The 17022-nt window shown below is 31.0% G+C and overlaps 1 pseudogene; it reads left to right on the forward strand.

Annotated features, from left to right (window-relative positions):
- The first annotated feature begins 3268 nt into the window (after nucleotides 1-3268).
- On the forward strand, nucleotides 3269-11025 carry LOC123211577 (annotated as a pseudogene).
- Nucleotides 11026-17022: the final 5997 nt, after the last annotated feature.

The raw sequence follows: 17022 nt of genomic DNA on the forward strand, positions 1-17022 counted from the left end.
ATTTATGAGAGTAGCCCATACAAGTATATCATGAAATTTAGCAAAAAAAGAAGTTAGCACTTAGGTTTGTAAGACTATTTAAGGTATTGGAGCATGTAGGTAAGGATTCCTACCGACTTGCGTTGCTAGCAAGTATGGATTGCATTCATAACGTATTTCATGTGTCTTGTTATACAAGTATATTAGTGACCTAACCTTGTACTGAGATTAAAGGATATTGAGCTTGAGGATAATTTATTGTATAAGAGGCGTTCGATTCAGATTTTAGATAGACAGGTAAAAAAGTTCATAAACAAGCATATTCCCTTAGTCAACGTTTTTTGAAGAAATCATAATCAAGAAGGTCACATGGGAGGTTAAGCAAGACATGAGACATAGGTTTCCATAACTTTTTGAGTGAATTACAAGGATGTAATTCATTTAAAGGGTGAGAAATGTAACACCCATAGTAAGTCTAAGGGTATTTTGGTCTTTTCTTTATATTTATTTATGATTTGTGTTAAGTTATGATGATTTTCTAGTAGGGACACTCCCACTCATGTCTTGGAAAGGCAGAAATGTCATTTCACGTTGAGCTTGTAAAAATGATTAGGTAAAAAGGAACACATGCCCCATGTGTGTAAAAGCACATGGTTATATGTTGTCAGCGAATTTGAATTCCTTGATAAGGATCAATTTTGCAACAATTTCAAAAACTATCTTTATTATGTAATTTCATATATGCCCATGTGTCATGTTTAGTAAACAAAATAGAAAAAAGGCATAAGCCTTGATTTAGGTTATTTTATAGTGGTGAAGAGAGAAAGGGAAAGAACAACTATAATTAAGAGGGGTTTGGATGTTAGAATCGCCATAACAACATCAAGTTTTAGCAAGTTTTCAAAGTACAAGTATAGTGTCTCTTAATTGATCAAGTTCTATGAAATATATGTTGATTATGGTCTATCATTGCATGATTTTGGTTGTATAGATATATTATGATGAGCAAGTTAATTATATAGTAATGATGTTCATTTGAAGAGTACAAAATGACCTATTGAATTTGTGATTAAGATTTTATGTGAAAGAGGATGTGAAATTGTAAATATAAGTCACATAATCTGAAAGTTTGTTAATATGCTTGCATTTTGATTAAAGCAAAGATTATTAAGCTACTTAGAGACATGTTTTGAATATAGGTTCATGATTAGATTGTCAAAGTTAGGTTGGAAATTCATGGTTTGTCAAAGTTAAGTTGCAATAGTTAGCTAAAGTAAAGGTGTCCAACTGTGTAACAATGGCATAGACTTTGATCAAGTTGAATCCAGGTTCAAAATAGAGAAAGTTAAGGCAAGTGGTGTACACTTGGATAGTCATAAGTTATGTACGTAAATGGTGAGATATGTAAAAGCAATAAGGTTATATGAGAGACAAATACTCATCAGATGCAACAAGCATTTGACATCAAGGCACATTAGCCATATAGTTCAGTTTAGTTTAATTAGTTCCTTACATAGTCAGCGAGATGCATCACATATGTGCATGTGGTAGCAACCACCCAAGGGTGGTAATAGATAACGGTCTTGTAGCTAGGTGCATGTGGTAATGGAAGGACTACAAATAATTTTCCCATATGACTAGGGTATCATAGCTAGTTAACTCGATAGTTCAGTCGACATATATACGAGACACAATAATAGTAAACATCTGAGATGTCAATTGCTTTTAATAAGGTATCAGATATGCTAAGATTAACTTAGGTAGAAATGAGTAGTGAGACATACGAGGGAGCTAACGGTTTAGTTAGAGCAATGACATGAAGTTAGCGGCAATATTGTCGTTTGCATCATTTATGAATTTATGTTATTTTCATTTTAGATAGTTTGAGACTTGGATTGTAATTATGCACATTTAGGTATGGTTGTTATTTTAGATATAGTGGTTTTCAGTTATGTATGAATTTACAATTTCAGATATTTTTATTACACTTTTTTGCATGCATATAAGTATTGAATTATGTTCTCTTTTATTGAATTGGATGAGTTAGAAGTAGGGCTGGATTCGAGCCGAGCCGAGCTCGGCTCGCAGCCAGCTCGGGCTCGGCTCGGTTTTTTAATGGCCGGCTCGAGCTCGACTCGAGCCGGATTCGGCTCGGCTCGAGTTCGGCTCGTTTTGGGTTCGGCTCGGTAACGGCTCGGCTCGGCTCGTTTTTCATATCAAAACGGCACCGTTTTGTGTATATATGAGGATCAAAACGACGTCGTTTTGTATAAAAAAATTTTAAAAAAATATACCGAGCCAACCCGAGCCAGCTCGGGCTCGGCTCGAGCTCGATCGAGCCGGGCAGAGCCCGGCTCGTTTCGGGCTCGAACCGAGCCGAGCCGAGCTCGAGCCCGAGCTGGCTCGGCTCGAATCCAGCCCTAGTTAGAAGTTCAAGTCATGCACATCTTTTTAATGTAAAGGTATGATTAGAGAAGAGGTCATAACAATTTTAATTTTTAAAAGATATAATAATGCTTCTGAAAATAACAAAAGCACTTCCAAATTATCTCCTTTATTGATGCACAAGAAATCAACTGAAGAATAGTGGATTTCAATTTGAGATATTAACCCATAAAAGGATTTGCCCTGCAAGCCCATAAAACCAAAGTATCTTTGGGGAAAATTCCGAGGCTCAAAGGACAAAAATTGGGAAGCAAGTAGAGGGCATTTAAGCTAGTTCACTATAAATAATTGCGCGAGATGCGGAGCAACATCTAAGGTTGTGGCTGTATTCAGTAACAGTCTTCGGTTTCTTTTCATCTCGCCATCTTCTTCCTCTATCTCTTACCATCACCATTTATTATATTTTTTTTTCCCTCAAAACTGTCATCTTTCACCTCCCTCCCTCTTGTTTCATTCCAAACGCCAACACCAGTGCATTTTCAGTCCCATTTGTCTCCGTTTTTAGTGTGCCTAGACAGGTACATCTATCTATCACTACCTTTCTATTTTCATTTCTTAAAATCTAACTCATGTTTGTGTTTATGTTTATCTTTGTAACGTGCCTTACACGTTACATGGAGATTTCTGGTACGTGAGGTTCCGAAAATAAAAGAACAAAAATGCTACCGTTTTTAGAGCGAATGCTTTTACGGATCTGGTAACTTCCGTCCTTAGAATACACTTAAGCTATATTCTATGCTTGCAAGGGAGTTTATTTTTTATTATATAATATGCATGAATGAATGGATGGGTTGATGTGGGAATTGCAGAATTTGGTAAATTTGTTTGGTGTCTTCTTTATCACATGGGGATATCGCAGGACAATGTTCATAGGCTCGTTTTAGCGGTCTCTTCTAGCATATTTATTGGCAGTAGCTTTATTATCAAGAAGAAAGGTCTCACAAATGCTAGCGGAACAGGAACTGGAGCAGGTTTTTCATTTCCTTCCTTTTATTTTATTTCAAATTTTCGTGAGTAGAAATAGATTAATCATGTATTGCTGATGTGTATTTTGATTGATCAGCTGCTGGAGGACATGCATACTTGTGTGAACCTTGGTGGTGGGCTGGGATGATTACTAGTAAGAAAAGCTCATCAATTTTATAATCTAATTGTTCTAATGAAATTTATGATCTTTTGGTATTTATCTATAAGTAGCTTTTTAATTTATATATGTCTGAGGCAACCAAGAAAAAGTTAGGACTATTAACTCCAAATTTAGCTTTAGATTATAGTCAAATCTATGTGATTTTGAGAAAATGTGCAATGAGGTTTCAATTTAGAGATGACACTAATATTTAGTTGAAGGCGGATAATACTACATGTATAAACAAATTATACAAAGTCATTTATAAAAACTAAAATGATAACATCTGATTAAATGATTTTAAGACCGAAGAAAAAATAAATAATTATATCAATCATTAATAAGCTATCATTTCAGTTTATAATTTATACAATTTGTTTGTTTCCATAGTTTTAGGAATTGAAGATAACCCACCAAAATGTCAAGAAAACAAAAACAAATTATATTCCTATTTCTTTTTCCTTTATAAAGATGATGTAAATACCTGGAGAAATATATATGTGACAAAAAAAATATGGAGCTACCTAACCCTGAAATGTTTTCTCTTGAAGTTCAATTCTCCTTGCTTTCTGTAGCATAGACAAATTAGCAATGACTTTTGCCCTTCTGGGTCTTCTGATGATATCTTACATAAAAGGAACTCATCATTTTGTCTCAGTTTCAAGTCTAGCAATATTATAGGCTAGCTAGTCTTGTCTGGTGTTACTCATGGTCAGTTCAGTTTTTAGCCTACTGCTTTGTGCTCTTCGTTGCGTGTTTTGATGTTGTGCTTCATCTGTCTGCCACCAATCTACATGGATTCCAGTTTGCTCATTTTTCTTCTCTGGTTTGTTTTAAAATATTCAAAGTTTGCTGACCATGACAATACATTTAATGAATTGGTACACTTGGGCATTTGTAAAGAGGAAGCATGAATCATAGCTAATGCTAAGTTTGATCCTCCTTATTTGAGACCAAGCACATATGATTCAGCTTGATTTTGTTAATTTCTTCTAACAATCTTCCATAATAGTGGTCAGTAATAGGAATATCTAGTGTGCTCACATTATCCTACTCATATAGATTGAAAGGGAAAGGAAGGGATATAAAAGTTCAGTTTTTATGATTTAAGTAGAGTGCATCTTTCTAATCAATGCTTCTTATGGTATACCAGTGAACCACATTTGTTATAGTATTTTTGGATGACTTGTTGGTATATGATGTTGAAATCGCTTGTCATTACACTTGCCACGAGTTTTTTTTTTTTTTTAAATTTGCTAATGACATCAACTTACTTCATTCACTATAAATAAATTTTCAAGTTTTAACACAATTTCGAAGTCTCACATCACATGGGAGAAATTCTAACAATTCACTTCACCTATTATATATATGTTTACTATTTTTCTTTTTCATTACAATTCAACTTTTTATTATATTTTCTTTTATATAAAATAATTTATTATTTCTATATTTCCTTTTATTAGAAAACATAATTTATAATTTTGTGTTTTTGTTTATTCGAAAACATAATTTCCATATTTTCTTACTAAAAACCATAATTTCATTCTTAAAATTAATAATTGATAAGTTCAAAATTTATAATTAAATTTGAAAAAAAACTACAATATCGAGCGGAGCTTGAGCTTGACTTATTATATCGAGTTCGAGCTCAAACTTGATTTTGTCTAATTTCGACTCTGTTGAATTAAGTCAAACTTAAGTAAGCCAAATTTGAGTTCGATTTGATTCAAATTCACCTCTACCTTTTTCATAACTCTCAACTTCCTTATGGATTCCTCATAAGAAATCTCAGTTTGTCCCTACACAATAAAAGTTGAAAAAAAATCATCCCCAAGCTTATATTTGACCCGTGCACAATATCAAATAGCAAAATCAACCCTAAGCATATATTAACTTAACCTTAGCAAAACAAAAGAGACAAAATCAACCTAAATCAATAAATCACAATTTGAAATCAACTCACTTATTCTCCATTTGTAATCCAAGCATGCAAAAATGTAAGAAAAGTTGAAAATGTGATTTTTATGCATGATAAGAAAATTTCTCTGATTGTTATGGTACTCTAATCACCTTAATGGAGTCTTTTTCAAGACTCACTCTGCCCAACTTACTCTTTGCTCGTCAGTGAGTAAAGTGAAACACTTTCAACATTTTCACAAAATCAAACACAACCATATTCATCAACAAGCAATCATGAAAAGGTAAAGTGTAGGATTTGAATATATCAAGTTCACAACTCAATCCTAAATAAACCATGTTTTGCCTATCTCAACTCATGCTTCTCAAACAAACATCCCATGTTCTTGTCGTAATGCAGAAATGCAATGCAAGACTCCCCAACTATGTACATGCAACATAAGGATCATTTTCCATACAAGATTTTGATATTACTTTTCATTCATCCTGCACAAAAATTTAATCATCACATCCTCCACAAAAATTTAAACATATTCAAATCCCTAACTTGAAATGTCATTGTTCTTAATGACTTCCAAATGACAAATATCATCCCCAACTTAGCATCAAATTATCTCAATGACAAAATTAAGAAAGATCACAACATTGCAACAGTTTTGAGAGTATCATAAACAATAGCAACTTATAGGGTGGAAAGATACTAAAGGGTCATGTGAATGTAAACTTTTCCTATTCTTCTAAGGCAACTGAAGATTGGTTATATTAAATATAGCTATCTAGAAAACAATAGAAAGCTTGCCCAAAAAGTTTTCCTAAGGTTTGGTCAAATAAATGGAGTGGGGAGGGATATTTCCTAGTGGCGAGGTTGAGTTCCTATACTTAATGCAAATTCTCCTTCTTGTGGGAGTATGATTTGGAATTAACTCACCTGTCATTCTCTACAATCAAGATAGCACTCATCTTATGCACTACATGGGTTGGACTTAATAGATTTTGTTAAGATTTGATTAGACAGTAATAATAATAAAATATCAATAAAACTATGTGTACTTATTTTTTGTACACAATTTATGTACACAGATAAGGTGTTATCACGTGATTGAATGTTTCTTCATTATATGATGACACATGTTTTAAAATTATCTAATTATATGATGACACATCACTGCGTACATGAATTGTGTACCAAAAATAGGTACACATAGCATTACTCATAAAATATTTGATTAGAATAATATTTTTTTTAGGATGAGATATTTAAAATTAAGATAATATATTTAAAGTTAGCATAAACTAAATTATTTGGATAAATCTTTGAATTTAAAAGTTATGTAAGGTAGAATAAATAGAGGTGACTGAATTAAAAGAAATGAGAGAATACTATTATTTGTTATTTTAAGCTATCTTTGGGTGGTAAGGAACTACAACCTTTGGGAGGAGCTAACATTTTTTTTTTGTTATTATTAATAATATTTATGTTAAGTCTCCAACAAATTGGTATTAGAGTAAAACAAGAATGGGATAAATCGATGTCACATTGGATGAAAATAGGAGTTGGTTGTGGTTCTGGTGACTACAAGAATTAAAAGCTTGAGATATTTAAGAGAAAGGAATATGTCTCCATTGTGAAGGCAAACTCAGGTCTAACCACAACTATAGATTCAAATGGTTGATAGTGTTATTGGTAGGCAATGATGCATTTGATGACAACGCTAATCTAATTGTGAGTACTAAGAACCAAAAGATGAGAAAAGTTGATCTAGTGAAGAAGAGTGAAACTAATTTTGTTAAAATGAGGTTTTTAGTTTAAAAAAAAAGATTATGATATCTAAAAGGTGAAATCAATAAAGTTTGACAAATCTAACCAAGAATTGATAAGTTCGAATAAAATTAAAAAACCGATGATTGTCTAAAAGGGTGATTCAAAAAATTCTGGAGGTAAGTTGGCTAATTTTGACAAAAAAATCGATTGTATTCTATAAAGCTCAAGTACTAGAAATTGTTCATCCGCATAAGCTTTTGGCATTGAAGATAAAGTTAAAGCATATTGAAGGGAAAAGTACGGGGTTGATTTTTTTAGTCGGTAGTGGTGGCTGGAATAACAACAAAATAGAAAGGGGTTTTAAAAATTGGTTAGGAAAAAATGTAAAAGGAAAAAAAAATGAGATTTCTCAATTTTTCCTACATTGACGAGATATATTAGGATTTAATTACATAACAATTAATATTGTAATAATAATATTATATTTCATTAAAATTAAATATTTGATTAAGATAAAATATCTAAGATTAAAATAAGATTAGAGTAATATATTTAAAATTGGAATAAAATAAATAATTTGGATAAATATTTGAATTTAAAAATTCGTTAGGCTATAAATATTGTTATTTGGTATTTTAAGCCAACTTTGCCTATGAGGCTATGGCTTTGGGGATTTATGGTACCTGTATTCAGCCACTTAATGACTTTCTTCTTTACTACCTCTTTTGTTCTTGGATTTAGTCTTCTTTGAGATTCATGCACCGATTTTGCAATAAAGGATAATTAATCACAAAATATGTGATGCATGCACAAATAAAGGCTAATTAATCCCTCGCAAACCAACGAATTGCTTTGCCATTCTTTGTCAATACTGCCACAAATCTCTTTTACTTCTTTACTAACATGTACGTGACCTTAATCAGACCTCAGGGCATCTTAATTGAATGATCAACTAATTGCAAGATGACTTCAGTTGCCTTAAGCTCACCTATATTAAATTAAGTTGATCATATACCTATCTGAACAATAAATTCCCACTCGCCACTAAGTCAAGGAGTGCTCTATCAATGGTAATGTTAGCTATTATACAAGAAATAATACATTCTTGTGTAATTGGTAGAGCCTAGTTGGAATCAATCGTGCATGGAGGTAGATCGTCACACCCGAGTAGAGAAGCTGAACAATCACGGGTCATGTGGTGAGATGGAAGATCTGTGCACGTAGGAGTTGAATGAGCTACCGAAATTCATATCGATGCTAGGAAGGATATCTCAAAAGCAAGAGTCACCCCAGGCTAAAGATGTAGTTGAAGCTAGCTAAAATGGTGCTGGAGACATTAGAGATGATGAGGTTAGCATTGGGAGTAGTAGAAAATGATGAGACTGCTGTAACAACGATTATTGGAAGGAAGATCGTCGCGACATGAGCTGTCAAAAGAAACAATCACATCGGGTGGAGCCGGAAAGGGCACAAATGGTCGTTTGGCTATCAAAAAAATGAGGAGACAACACTAGAATGAGTAAGAGAGGAGGAAATGGGTGTGGAAGATAAATTGACATTGGAGAATCACTGGAAAGGAGAATAATGTGACAATGGATGTTGAGTGGTAATCAGTGTCGGATGGTGTGAGAGATCATCGGAAATGGCGACACAGTTGTGGACTGGGAATCAAGTGTGAGAGTCAAATCGGCATTGGAAATTGTCTTTAGAAAATGGAAGTGCGACTAGGGTTTGGCCATTTTGCTACTGCTGCCTCTCACCTTCCTTACATACTCCCCACAACAAATATGAGTTTGGTCTCTACACAAAGTAAAAAAATTTCAAGAAGTCATTCCAAGTTTATATTAAATTGCTCTTGCATTGCACAATATGAAAATGTAAAAATACCCCCAAACATATATCAATCTGACTTTTAAACAAAACAAAAATGGTCAAATCAACCTTGAAAATTAAATCACAACCTGGAATCAACTCATTCTTTAATTTCAATCCAAGCAGGCAAATTTATAAGAAAAGTTTTGACACAATTTCACTGTTTCTCATGCATAATTTCACTATTTCTCTTATTGTCTCAATATATATAATTTAATTTTCAAACACAAATAGGGTTCTCTAAGTCTGACCATCTTAATAGTCTTTTTCATGACTGCAAAATATTTCTGCTCTCTAATCCACAATTGTTTATTAATTTTCAATTATATTTTAGTACTGAACTATTGTGTTTTCACAGTGATTGTTGGGGAGGTGGCTAATTTTGCTGCCTATGCATATGCACCGGCAATTCTTGTAACTCCATTGGGAGCTTTAAGTATTATATTCAGATTGGGCTTATTTTACCACAAATTGCAGTGACAAACTCTAGAGGATTGTTTCATTCTTCTTTCAATTTAATTGCCATTTATGTCTTATTACTTCCTGAAGAAATGACTATTATGCAGTGCAGTGCTGGCACATTTTATTCTAAAGGAGAAACTGCAAATCTTTGGTGTGGTTGGGTCTGTTAGTATTGTTTTACATGCTCCACATGAGAGAGAAATTGAATCTGTTAAACAAGTTTGGCACCTTGCAACAGAACCAGGTATGCAAGAAGATAAAGTAAAGGTGATTTTCAGAAATATATGCTTCACCAAAATTTGTTATATTCCTCAGCTACATTAATTTGCCAGAATTTCAGGCTCTCTGTATGTTTACTTCTATTTTATTGTGCAGAGCTTTCATAAGTTATAGTTTATGAATATAGGCTAATCTTACGTATGAATTTTAGATTGAGGCTCACTTTAAGATTATTATAACTTAAGAAGCAAAAAAGCATATGGTAAACCCATTTGACAGTTGATTATGAAATAATCAATTTCATAAAGAATTTGCAAAAGTGCCGTTGCCGGGATGATGAAATTTTTTGGTTATGGCAGGTTTTCTTGTATATAGTGCAGTAGTTGTGATAGTGGCTTTTATTCTAATCTTCCGATTTGAAAAAAGCCATGGGCATAAGCATATGATGGCATATATTGGAATTTGCTCTCTCTTGGGCTCTCTTACGGTCTGTACCATATCTTTCAACTTATTTTTGTTATGAAATTAAACACTGTGTTCCCTCAAAATTAGTAGCATTTTTAAACTCAGGTTATGAGTGTGAAGGCACTGGGCATTGCTTTGAAGTTGACATTCTCAGGAATGAATCAGTTTATTTACTTCCAGACATAGCTTTTCACTGTGATTATGGCTTTTAGCTGTATTATGCAAATCAACTACTTGAACAAGGTAAAATGTTTTGACAGATTTCAATGTAAAATAAAAGATTTAACACTCTTAAACTTTATGACAGTATGGCTTGCTATTTAACAAATGCTTAATCTAGTTGGTATTGTATATTTGCAGGCTCTTGACATTTTCAAAACATCTGTTATATCTCCAGTCTACTATGTCACTTTTACAACACTTACCATTCTTGCTAGTATGATCATGTTCAAGGTTTTGTATCACAATAAAATATTTCATTTATAATACATATTTGGGTTACCAATGGGGTTGATCTGATTGTTGTATCTTTGCTTTTGGTTTGTCCTCTGTTTGATTAAAAATACAGGATTGGGAAAAACAAAATGCATCACAGATTACAACACAATTATGTGGCTTTGTTACAATTGTATCTGGAACTTTTCTTCTTCACAGAACCAGGGACCTGGGAAGCAAGCCAGCCGACGAATCCCCTGTCATCGAAGCACCACACCTTCGTCCAAACTCCAGCATTGTATGGTCACATTTATCAACTATAAGGCCAGCTTTCAGCTAAATTCCCACAAGGAAGGATGACACAGCTTGGGCAGATCTTTTTGAGCCATAAAGAAACTTGCGTTTGATTAAGAGGAACACAAAAAGAGAAGGCTCATTTTATGAAACCCTGGCAGGGCTTTCAGTGACATCTATGTTTTAATTTCCTCAGTTTTGGGCAGATGCCAGCTAGCATTTAAACAGTTTCGACATAGATGGTTGGAACAGACCTCTCCTCTTCCAAAATTACTCCACTGATAAATTAAAAAACTGCAACTGCAATATAATTTATTCATTGCAATTTCTTCAATAATATGAGCAAATTTCTCATGCTGTATGTGTTTTCTTTTTTTTCCTACTGTTTGTAGGATGACAGTAGTGCCAGCTTTAATTATAACAACTGCAAACCACAAAATATTATACAGTATATAAATGAAGCAAGAATATTATAACACCAATATCAGTCATAATTCAAGTTAAACTTCCATAATACAGTACTGAAATAATGAATATTATTATTTACAACAAATGTTTCAGAAAAAGTGAGCTTCATGCCACTCAATATTCCTTTGTTGCTAAGTTGAATCATCTCTCACATGGCTATTTACAACAAAGTCAATACTGAAGAGCATAAATATTATGAAACACTTACAACATAACTATTCAAGAATCCTTAGAAAGTTTCAGTGACTTTTACACCAACCAACACTATTATGCATTTTATTTGGCCATAAAAATCACTGCTTTGCTCTATCTCAACCAAAACTAATAATAAATATTTAAATTTGTAAATCTAAAGACTACTTTTCGCCAAAATCCAAAATCCCTTTCAATCCTTATTTTTTTTTTCCTTTTGTTTTTTTTTTCTTACCATCGACTCATCATTTTATCCATTAATTTGTTGATACTTGAAAATAATAATTCACATCAGTGATTCGCTTAAGATAAAAAACCCTTTTTACTTTGTCACATTTATATTAGAATTATAATGATAGATATTTTGGTTGTGAAGAAAACTTGAACTTAATGAATAATGGTCTAATAATTTTTTTTTTATTTCTATCATTTGGCATTAGAGCCCAATATTGATCCATACATAAAAAAATATACCAACATAATTAATTTTATTTTGTAACACAATCTTTAATCTTTGAAGTTCTTTTCAATTAGCCTAAATGATGTAAGACAAGATAAAAATTTTACAAATTTAATATAATTTTTATTCTTTTAAATGTAGGGTTTAAGGTTTTTTTTATTAATAATTAGTTCTAAAATATTTCTTTTTATTTTTGAGAATAATATCTATGTGACCTAACTATAGGTGATAAAGGTAGAATATAAATCATATATTCTTGTTAAATATCTTAATGTAAAATAGAAAAATCAGCTATTATTATATTTAATTAGATATGTTATATGTTTAAAAGATTATAATTGAATCTTAGGCCTACATTGTTTTTGAAAGTATTGATACTATATTTTGAAAATTGATTATGGTAGTTCTAATGCCCAATAATATGATTTGAAATTTTATACTAATTTTAACTAGGCTTTCATGAAAAATGGTACATTTAAGATTGATATTGCTATATTTTTTTAAACATATTATTGACGATGTATCATATTAAACCTCATATTCATGTTTGGTATTTTTTCTTATATAAATTTTATGTGTATTTTTATAAATATACTTTTCATCATTCATCGTATCACATACGTATAATTCTCGTATTATTGTTTTTCTAATTCTTGTATTTACTAACTAAGAATCCATAAAAAGATTTTTTTAACTATCGTTATAACAATTAATGATAACTTGATTAACAAATACACCAAGAAAGATTATGTGTTTTCTTGTAGCAAATCATCTTTTCAACAAGAACTCCAGTTCTTAAGATTACATCAAAGTTTTTGTCCAAATGCATATCAATAAAAAAGTTGTCAAGTTGACATTCTCGACATTCAAATAAATGGTTTATGCAAATCGAAAAGCTGGTTTTGACATAGTGATATTCAATCTTTTTGTCTTGCCCATATGTAATTTATCTTACAAATAAGTTTTAATTAATTAAAATATGCAACAACAAGAGTCTACTTCTATTAAGTTTTTTTAACAAAATAATTACTTGACATATTTTAATCCACCATATTCTTTTTAAGTTATGATCTCTCCAGTTTAATAATCCTTATTGAATAATTTTAATGTTATCACTGAGACATTTGTCATTCACATATGATCATCCTAATAATTAAACCCTAATTAAAAATGAAAATGAAAAGAGACAGTCCAAGATTGTTATTTATGGTAGGAAACCAAGATTGTCTATAAATGATTATAATTTTTGAAGAGATTTTAAGCATAAAATACTTTAGAAGAGACATATGAATGGGTTAGGATATTGTTACATAAATAAATTTTTTAGTGTTTTGATTTAAGAAAATTATCTTTAAAAAAATAATTAATTTTTTTCTAATAAGAAGAATCTTTAATCAAAGTTCCGAAGCAATAGAATTTTCTCTTAAATATGATAAACTTAAAATTCAGGAGCCTAATTTATAAACTTTACCTTAAAGGGCTGAATGCAGCCCATGACTCGTGTGTCCGTCCTTGGTGCACTTGTGCGGAAAATAGCAATAATCATGGGGGAAAGGCAGATTTCCCACCCATTTTTTAGCCCTATCTCAAACACATACCCACGTCTAATGAAAAACTCAAATACCCACCTAAAGTTTATTCTATTTACACCCATCCACATATTTTTTGTTAGATTAAGGGGTAAATTCATCATTTTATCAATAATATTAAATAATTAAAATTTTATCTCATTTCTCTCCCACCTTTAATTTGAAAAACTAACATTTGTCCCTTGAATTAAGTTTTAAAAAATTCACTTTTTCCCCCTAAAATGCAACCACTTCTTCCGGTGACAGCAGAGAAGATTTTGTCCAGAGGTCAACCATCTATGGATGATGATGACCTTTGGACGACGTTTCGTCTTGTATTCTGGATGATGTTTTGTCGTCCATTCTGGACGACAAGCGTCTTCCAGAGAATGGACGACGAGGTAGTCCATTCTCCATCGTCTAGTGCGTCGTCCATTCTTCGTCGTCCAGTAAAGCTCAATGAGCATCGTTCATTCTCTAGACGACGCTCGTCTCTCTCCCTCCAGCCACGTTGTCGTTGGTAACCGAAGGGAAAGTGAAACAAAAATTAGGGATTTGGGAGGGGGGATGAAAGTCACTTTTCAAAGTTTAGGGATAAGGGTAAAAGTTAATTTTTAAAATCGTAGGAAGAAAATATGATAAAATTATATAACTAGAATGTAAACAATAAAATGATAGTTTTATCCTTTATTTAATAAAGAACTTAACGATGATTTAAAGATGAATAGATATTTAAATTTTTTATCAGATGTGGATATATTTTTTAGATATGACTAAAAAATGGATGGGAAATACTCCATCCCTAATCATGGACATAATCGTTGACATAGTAAGTACGCATCATAATATAAGATAAGATCATGACTTAGGGACAATATTATTGTGACAAGACATTATAGCTTTTTCATATAATAAAAAAAAAGAAATTCTAGAAGATGAACACTATGAAAACATGTTCACCGAATAATTAATTGTAAGATAAGATAGATAGTTTAGGCGAAATTTTGTCATGGATGACGACATTGCGGGCGTCGTTGCATAACTTACGGGTGGTGATGTCAACCTAGCTACTTGTCATTCGCGATAGGTAATTTTAACTTTATCTTTTTATTATTTTATATTTATTTATGAAATTTTTTTATTATAAATTTATAATTCAAGATTACGTTTTTTGAGTATTTATTATTTTAATTAATTCCCCCAAGAGCAGTTTTTGAAATCCAAAAGTTAGAAAATGTTTGGTTTTAGAATCCTTTAATAAATTAAATTATACAAACAATCTATTTCTATTTTGTTCACTTTATTAAACTCATTTTAAGCAATACTTCTTTAAGATATATTTGATTCAAATAATTTTTTATTGATAAAATTAAAAGATTGTTTTAACTTTGAAAGATTATTTTGTATAATTTATTATTATATTTACTAAAATTTAATATATATATAATTATTGTATTTGAATGACGGTAATAAAAGAATATTAAAATATTATTTTACTTAAATATACTTAAAAAATGATTAATTAAACATTAATATTATGTTTGATTAAATTACTATGTCTTATATTAAATTATATATTTTGTGTGTTTTTTAAAATATTCTCCATGTTAATTTTATTTTGTCAAATTATGAAATTATAAATTAAATTATTTTTTAAGTTGTTATCTTACTGTCAATATATTATTTTCTAAAATATTTCTTCATGTTACTTGTTATTTTAATTGAAATAAAGGTATTTATGTTCTAAAGAATTAATAAGTATACAATTATAATAAAATTAATATTATATTAATAGTATTTTAATACCTAAGATAGATATGTTAATCAAAATACCTATCATAGATATTAAGGTAACCAGAGATTACTCTAAATCAAATGCCCTTTTAAAACAATTTATTATGATAGAAATTATAGTAATCCAAAAGTCAAATATAATAGTGACAGATTTATGTTATATCTTATCTTTAGATTTGACAATTCTTATGTCATCAAATTAAACACTCTAAAGTCAACCCTTCAAGTATAACTAAAAACAATAATCAATGGATAATAATTAAGTAATTTTCCAATTTAATAAGCGAGCAGAGACTAGACATCTTTGACTTCACAATCTATAAAAAAAGAATGTTCTATAACGATTATCAAATTAGAAACCCATATGAAATCTATGACATAATGCCTTCATAATGGCTATCCAACAAAATGTTAACTTCCCTTATAAACAAAGATGCAATTAATATAGTCATATCTTTCTCTCATTTAAATTAAATTCATAGATTAATGTCCAAAATTATGAGAATTTCAAATGTATTATTCTCTACAAAACTTCTATAGACGAAAAATAAGAGGAGAGTGGATGACATTACACAAAGACGATAGATAACATAATCTTTACCATACTCATATTAGTTAGTGCACCATAGATATAGAAATTCTAATAATCATGTTGAATCACATAAAAAAAATCTTGTGTCTAATTTATTTATTTTATCTATCTTAATTAATACTCTCACACACCTATAGTAAACTTAGTCAAATCTTCTTATATTCTAATCATAACTATTGTAGTCTATCTTACACAAATCTTTGAATTGCATACATGAGTTGTTGAAAGGAAATCACATTAACAATGGTGCTAGAAAGAGGGCACATACACACCTCAAACTATCACAATTCTTACAATGACTCATGGAAAATAGCACCAAAAGGCATTAGAAGATTGATCTTCAAATGCTTAAGAAAGCAATCCATAGCCTTTATACCAAAGCTAATTCATCTTCAAAGTTAGCACACCACAATCTTAGAGGGGTAGACACATTCATACTGTACAAGATGACTTCTACTTTTGACCAATTAAATTAGCGATAACATGGGAACTATATTTCTTATTACTTTTGATAATGACATATTAGTCATATATGTCGATAAAACTAAAACCTATGATGATGCTAAAATAAACCCAAATGCTTTTGTATTTCCCATCTACTATAAATTCAAAGTTTGACAAGTAATTGTTAAAGATCACTTTTATGGATAAGAACATTGTAGTGGATATGACTTACAACATTTAGTAGGTTTTCTATATAAATACTCCTATGTAGAATATGAAAAACCCTGTAATAGCTAAAATGATCCTAAAGGGTGTGAATAGGATCTTTAAAGAAATTAATGCACAAATTCAAATATTAACACAATGATAAATCAACAATGCTACACACACAACCATTATACACAAAAAAATTATACAAACTAATATGGTGTTGATGTGACAGATGCCACATGTCAAAAGCATCTACCACATCAGTGTCATACCAATTTGCATAATTTTTCTATGCACAAAGGTTGTGCATAAAAT

This window comes from Mangifera indica, chromosome 3 (assembly GCF_011075055.1).
Source record: "Mangifera indica cultivar Alphonso chromosome 3, CATAS_Mindica_2.1, whole genome shotgun sequence".
Lineage (NCBI taxonomy): Eukaryota > Viridiplantae > Streptophyta > Magnoliopsida > Sapindales > Anacardiaceae > Mangifera > Mangifera indica.